The 7,500-nt window shown below is 48.6% G+C and overlaps 3 non-coding genes across 3 annotated transcripts in view; all 3 read left to right on the forward strand.

The window, feature by feature from the left end:
- Window positions 1-3,939: 3,939 nt before the first annotated feature.
- LOC147079279 (small subunit ribosomal RNA) lies at window positions 3,940-5,883 on the forward strand. Its single transcript, XR_015071689.1, has one exon. It is a non-coding gene; the product is annotated as a small subunit ribosomal RNA (ribosomal RNA).
- A 152-nt stretch (window positions 5,884-6,035) lies between these two features.
- LOC147079280 (5.8S ribosomal RNA) lies at window positions 6,036-6,197 on the forward strand. Its single transcript, XR_015071693.1, has one exon. It is a non-coding gene; the product is annotated as a 5.8S ribosomal RNA (ribosomal RNA).
- Window positions 6,198-6,595: 398 nt separating this feature from the next.
- LOC147079281 (large subunit ribosomal RNA) overlaps window positions 6,596-7,500 on the forward strand; it is a 4,110-nt gene continuing 3,205 nt past the window's right edge. Inside the window, exon 1 of the ribosomal RNA XR_015071717.1 lies at window positions 6,596-7,500. This exon is cut by the window's right edge and continues 3,205 nt beyond it. This is a non-coding gene — a ribosomal RNA (large subunit ribosomal RNA).

The raw sequence follows: 7,500 nt of genomic DNA on the forward strand, positions 1-7,500 counted from the left end.
TTCGCAATTCGCAATTCGAAATTTCAAATGAAAGATTAAACCCAAAGAGAATCGTCAATTTTGCCTTTTGTAGTGATATTTCGGTCACGCGGTCGGTAGTACGGCGCTTTATCAATGCTATGCTACATTTTGTTTGGCACTCTTGACGGTTTGCGAACGAAGTACGAGACCGCGGCTTAAAGCGAGACATGCATCGACGACGCACGAGAGCGCGACACGTGGCCCGCCTGGCGAGCTAAATCGTCGTGCATCGTGCACTTCACGTCCGCCTCTCGCCGGTTCGGCGGCGTGCGTATTATGACGATAATATGTTATCGATATATGATATCTATCATAATATTGTATGATGGATGAAAAAAAAATGTTTTTTTTTTTTCAATTTAAATTAGATAGGGTTTAGGTTAGATAAGGTTAGGTGAGGTTTATTTAAATTTTTTTTATTTCTGCTTTTATTGAATTCCTTGGTTTTTCGTACGAGGGTTATTACTTCACTATTACATTGTTCATATTTCATTTACATTATTAACAGTACGGCGCTTTATCAATACTATGCTACATTTTGTTTGGCACTCTTGACGGTTTGCGAACGAAGTACGAGACCGCGGCTTAAAGCGAGACATGCATCGACGACGCACGAGAGCGCGACACGTGGCCCGCCTGGCGAGCTAAATCGTCGTGCATCGTGCACTTCACGTCCGACTCTCGCCGGTTCGGCGGCGTGCGTATTATGACGATAATATGGTTAGGTTAGGTCAGGTTAGGTTTATGTAAGGTTAGGTTGGGTTAAGTTGGCGAACGAACGTCGTCGACGAGAGCGCCGTTTAAAGCGAGACATCCTTCGACGACGAGGTCGCTGCTTCGGCCGTCGACGACGGACGAGAGCGCCGCTTAAAGCGTGACACGGGCCCGCCTGGCCAGCTAAATCTGAGTCCCGCCGGCATCGTGCACTTCACACGTCCCACTCTCGCCGGTTCGTGCGTATTTAAACGACATTATATTATCGTTATGTCAATGGTATATTATACCTATCATAATAATGTATGATGAATGAAAAGAAATGAAAAATTATTTCAACATCAAATTATACCGCTAGAACTAGACAATGAAATTATCTTACGATTACGTTCATGCCTTATGACGATATAATATTGATATTTCATAATAATATAATATGATGGATGTAAAAAAAAAGATTTTTTTTTTTTTATTTTAATTAGCTTAGGTTAGGTTAGGTAAGGTTAGGTAAGGTTTATTTTAATTTTTTTTTTTTTTTTTTTTTTTTTTTTTTTAATTCTTCGTTATATATATATAATGTTAATAATATGATGGATGTAAAAAAAAAGATTTTTTTTTTTTTTATTTAAATTAGCTTAGGTTAGGTTAGGTAAGGTTAGGTTAGGTTAGGTTAGTTTTTGTGTTTGGGTTAGGTTAGGTTAGTTTAGGTTAGGTTAGGTCTGCGAACGAACGTCGTCGACGAGAGCGCCGTTTAAAGCGAGACATCGCCGTTTCGGCCGTCGACGACGCACGAGAGGGCCGCTTAGAGCGCGACACGTGGCCCGCCTGGCGAGCTTAATCGTCGTGCATCGTGCACTTCACGTCCGACTCTCGCCGCGTTCGGCGGCGTGCGTATTATGACGATATTATGTTATCGACATGTCAACGGTATATGATATCTATCATAATAATATATGTTGGATGAAAAATAATGAAAAATTATTTTAACATCAAATTTTACCGCTAGAACTCGCCCTCGCGCTTTACTTACCTATTCCTATGTTGAACGTCGAAATGAAGACAATGAAATATTCTTTCAGGTGAGGCGTATCGGGCGCATTTAAAATGATCAGTGACACGCTCGTTGATCACGTTTATGCCCTATAACGATATGATATTGATATTTTTTTATGGTATTCATCATAATAATAAATGATGTATGAAAAAAAAAATTGGTTAGTTTAGGTTAGGTTAGGTCACGTTAGGTATGATTAGGTTAGGTTAGGTTAGTTTTTGTTTAGGATAGGTTAGGTTAGTTTTTGTTTAGGTTAGGTTTGTTTTTGTTTAGGTTAGTTTTTGCTTAGGTTAGGTTAGTTTTTGTTTAGGTTAGTTTAGGTTAGGTTAGGTTAGTTTAAGTTAGGTTAGGTTAGTTTTTGTTTAGGTTAGGTTAGGTTAGTTTTTGTTTAGGTAAGGTTAGGTAAGGTTAGATTAGGTAAGGTTAGGTTAGGTTTAGTTTAGGTTAGGTTGTGTTAGGTTAGGTAAGGTTATGTTAGGTTAGGTTAGGTGAGGTGAGGTTAGGTCAGGTCAGCGAACGGACGTAGTCGACGAGAGCGCAGCTTTTAGCGAGACATGGGCCCTCCTGGCTAGCTAAATCTGCGTCCCTCCGGCATGTCAAGTAGACGATGCCGGCGGGACGCAGATTTAGCTAGCCAGGAGGGCCCATGGCTCGCTTAAAGCGGCGCTCTCGTCGACTACGTTCTTTCGCTAACCTGACCTAACCTCACCTCACCTAACCTAACCTAACATAACCTAACATAACCTTACCTTACCTAACACAACCTAACCTAAGCTAAACCTAACCTAACCTTACCTAATCTAACCTTACCTAACCTAACCTAAACAAAAACTAACCTAACCTCAACTAACCTAATCTAACCTAAACTAACCTAACCTAACCTAACCTAACCTAACCTAACATAATATAACCTAATTTTTTTTTTCATACATCATATCTTATCATGATGGAAAAAAAAATTAGAAATTTAAAAAAAAAAATTTAACCAAACAAATTACCAAAATATATATTCGCAATTCGCAATTTGAAATTTCAAATGAAAGATTAAACCTAAAGAGAATCGTCAATTTCGCCTTTTGTAGTGATATTTCGGTCACGCGGTCGGTAGTGCGGCGCTTTATCAATGCTATGCTACATTTTGTTTGGCACTCTTGACGGTTTGCGAACGAAGTACGAGACCGAGACGAGACCGTACGAGACGAAGTACGAGACCGCGTCCGCCTGGCAAGCTATATTTGCGTCGTATCGGCATTTCAGCCCACCCTCGACCGTTCGGTGGCGAGCGTAATATAACGTTCTCATAATGATATTTATTTCAATGGTTTTATATCATTCATAATGATGGATGAAAAAAAAAAAAAAAAAAAAAAAAAATTGAAATTAAAAAAAAAAAATTATCCAAATTACCAAAATATATATTCGCAATTCGCAATTCGAAATTTCAAATGAAAGATTAAACCTAAAGAGAATCGTCACCTTCGCCTTTTGTAGTGTTATTTCGGTTACGCGGCCGGTAGTGCGCCGCGTTTACACTATAATGTGTGAGGGAAAATGTACGCAGGAGAGAACTGTACGATAAAATAATGGCGACGGATTATTGCGCTACCCAACATTGCCGTGTCCGTATTCGTTGTTGTTGTCGTCTGGGTCTCTCCCCTCATCCATCGTATGTATAGCAGTGGGTTGTCGTCTTTGACAAGACTTCCTTCACGGCGTTCGCAAACTGCGGCGGCCATTCGGCCGCGTCGGCGGTACATTTGCGAGACGAGACACTCACCCGGCGTGCGATTATATTTCGTCGCCGCGGCCTATGCGATCGCATCACTCTGGAGTTCCGCGCTAGCAGAATCATCCTGTCGAGTGACGGCGGACGGCGTTTCAGCCTCCGTCGCTCCGTTTACCGCGCCGACGGCGTGCGTTTTCGGTGTGCACGTTTTACGATGGGAAATTGAGAAACGCGGAGCACGATCTCGTGCTCTGTGCGTATGTATGCATACAATCCGTTGTATCTCGTGCGTCGGCACGTTAAAAATCGAAAGAGAGAGCCAGCGTCGCCCGCCGGGTGACTCCGGTGCGCGTTCGCGTGTGACGTGTGGATCGCGGGTGTCGGCGCGCCCAGTGCGCGCGCGCCCGCGGCCTCGCAGAGCAGCTCCCTGGTTGATCCTGCCAGTAATCATATGCTTGTCTCAAAGACTAAGCCATGCAAGTCTCAGTATGAGCCTAATTAAGGTGAAACCGCGAATGGCTCAATATATCAGTTTTGGTTCCTTAGATCGTACACAGTTACTTGGATAACTGTGGCAATTCTAGAGCTAATACATGCAAACGTAATTCTGAACGGGAACGTGAGGAATGCTTTTATTAGATCAAAAACCAATCGGCGGTCGGCGCTCGCGTCGTCCGTCGCTCTTCGAGATGACTCTAGATAACTTTGAGCTGATCGCACGGTCTAGCACCGGCGACGCATCTTTCAAATGTCTGCCTTATCAACTGTCGATGGTAGTTTATGCGACTACCATGGTTGTCACGGGTAACGGGGAATCAGGGTTCGATTCCGGAGAGGGAGCCTGAGAAACGGCTACCACATCCACGGAAGGCAGCAGGCGCGCAAATTACCCACTCCCGGCACGGGGAGGTAGTGACGAAAAATAACGATACGGGACTCGTCCGAGGCCTCGTGATCGGAATGATTACACTTTAAATCCTTTAACGAGGATCCATTGGAGGGCAAGTCTGGTGCCAGCAGCCGCGGTAATTCCAGCTCCAATAGCATATACTAAAGTTGTTGCGGTTAAAAAGCTCGTAGTTGAAATTGTGTCCTGCGGTGTCGGTCTACCGACTGCGGTACGACAGGCACGTCTGCGGGGCTTCTCGCCGGTGCGTCCTTCGCCATCCGGCGTCGGTCGGCCGCAAGGTCGGCCGTTCGCCGAGGCGGGCCGTCGCGGCTGTTTACTTTGAACAAATTAGAGTGCTCAAAGCGGGCTAAGTTTTGCCTGAATATTGTACGCATGGAATAATAGAATAGGACCTCGGTTCTGTTTTGTTGGCTTTCTGATACCAGAGGTAATGATTAATAGGGACAACTGGGGGCATTCGTATTGCGACGTTAGAGGTGAAATTCTTGGATCGTCGCAAGACGGACTAAAGCGAAAGCATTTGCCAAAGGTGTTTTCATTAATCAAGAACGAAAGTTAGAGGTTCGAAGGCGATTAGATACCGCTGTAGTTCTAACCATAAATGATGCCAGCCAGCGATCCGCCGAAGTTTCATTATTTTAACCCGGTGGGCAGCTCCCGGGAAACCAAAGCTTTCGGGCTCCGGGGGGAGTATGGTTGCAAAGCTGAAACTTAAAGGAATTGACGGAAGGGCACCACCAGGAGTGGAGCCTGCGGCTTAATTCGACTCAACACGGGAAAACTCACCAGGCCCGGACACTGGAAGGATTGACGGATTAACAGCTCTTTCTCGATTCGGTGGGTGGTGGTGCATGGCCGCTCTTAGTTGGTGGAGCGATTTGTCAGGTTAATTCCGGTAACGAACGTAACTCTAGCCTATTAAATAGACGTACAACCGGTATCACGAGGGTCCGCGCGCGTCCGTGTCCTTTGGCGTTCTGCGTCGGAGGCGCGGGCGCGTCGCGGTCTTCACTACCGGCGTACAATGAAAATCTTCTTAGAGGGACCGGCGGTATATATAGCCGCACGAGATTGAGCAATAGCAGGTCTGTGATGCCCTTAGATGTCCTGGGCCGCACGCGCGCTACACTGAAGGGATCAGCGTGTCCTCCTTGGCTTAACGGCCCGGGTAACCCGATGAAACCCCTTCGTGATAGGGATTGGGGTTTGCAATTCTCCCCCATGAACGAGGAATTCCTAGTAAAAGCGAGTCACCAGCTCGCGTTGATTGCGTCCCTGCCCTTTGTACACACCGCCCGTCGCTACTACCGATGGATGATTTGGTGAGGTCTTCGGACTGGCGCGCGGAAGCTCCTCGTGGGCCTCTGACGCGCCGGAAAGTTTGACCGAATTTGATCATTTAGAGGAAGTAAAAGTCGTAACAAGGTTTCCGTAGGTGAACCTGCGGAAGGATCATTTCCTGTGCGAAACGAACATGTGCGCGTGTACGCGTAACGTGTAATTTTTTTTTTTTATATAAATTTATTTTGCACATCTCGCATGTGCATTATGAAATATATAATATGCCGAAAACGAAACAATATAACAACAACAATATGTAATCACTAGATTACCCTGAACGGCGGATCACTCGGCTCGTGGGTCGATGAAGAACGCAGCTAAATGCGCGTCAGAGTGTGAACTGCAGGACACATGAGCATCGACATTTCGAACGCACATTGCGGTCCGAGCAAGACGTAGTTTGTCGACGGACCACTCCTGTTTGAGGGTCGCGTACACCAGAAACACCAGACTGCGAACGGTCATATAACACACACACACACACTTGTGTGTGTGTGTGTGTGTGGCTGTTCGCGAGCAGTTGCCGGCGTCGCCAGGTCGGCGGGGGGGGGGGATAGGTCGCGTGCACACGCACGCCTCCGCCACCCACCCGTCCTTCCGGGCGTCCGGTCAAATATTTATCGACGCCTGTTGTCGGGCGCGCCCTGTGCGAATGTAGCGCCTCAGTGCGCTCGCATCGGGCGCTCGCTTCGCGCGCACGCACTGGAACGTGGCGTGAGCGCGGTGACTTGCAAAAGCCGCTGCGCACACACGCACACAACCCGTAAAAGGCGTCGCCGCGCGTGAGTCTGAGCGCTCGCATGCGTCATTTTGCACGCAAACTGTTTGTCGACCTCAAATCAGGAGAGATCACCCGCCGAACTTAAGCATATCAGTAAGCGGAGGAAAAGAAACTAACGAGGATTCCCCGAGTAGCGGCGAGCGAAACGGGAAGAGCCCAGCGCTGAATCCTGCGGCCCCGGCGGGCCGCCGGGAAATGTAGCGTTCGGGAGGAGAATTATACATACACGCGCGGTCATTAGTCACGGCTGCCAGTCCAAGTTCATCTTGAACGGGGCCGTTTACCCGTAGAGGGTGCCAGGCCCGTGGTGACGGTAGCCGGCCGCGACGGTCTCTCTCCCCAGAGTCGGGTTGCTTGAGAGTGCAGCCCTAAGCGGGTGGTAGACTCCATCTAAGGCTAAATACTACCACGAGACCGATAGCGAACAAGTACCGTGAGGGAAAGTTGAAAAGAACTTTGAAGAGAGAGTTCAAGAGTACGTGAAACCGTTCAGGGGTAAACCTGTGGAACTCAAACGAGCGAACGGGGAGATTCATCGCTCTTCCGCCGGGGTCCGCGTCTCGCCGCTCACCCTCTGCCGACGCGCCTTCGCGGGTGCGCCGGCAGGGGGGGGCGCGGGTTCGCCGACGGGCCCCCGGAGTGCGTGCACTTCTCCCTCAGTATAACACCGCGACCCGTCGCGCTGCGGTCGAATGCGCCGTGCGGTTGTCCCGTCCCTCGACGAGGGGCGGAGCCGCGGCGTCCACGGCCGCCGCACGCGACGGTAGAGAACGAGGTTCGCGTCCGCCCGGCTTCGGCCGGTCGTCCGTCGCGCCGCAGCGGCGACCTTCGTGCGGCCCCCGGCGCCTCGTGCGCCGCGGGTGTCGCGCGTCGGCCGTCGTGGTTAGCGGCGCGCTCTCGGACGGGACGCGTCCCGGTCGGCGGTGGGTTTGTTTTGGGCACTCACAGGACCC

This window comes from Rhyacophila brunnea, unplaced genomic scaffold (assembly GCF_057557595.1).
Source record: "Rhyacophila brunnea isolate RB1 unplaced genomic scaffold, BYU_Rbru_1.0 scaffold_10, whole genome shotgun sequence".
In the NCBI taxonomy this organism is placed as follows: domain Eukaryota; kingdom Metazoa; phylum Arthropoda; class Insecta; order Trichoptera; family Rhyacophilidae; genus Rhyacophila; species Rhyacophila brunnea.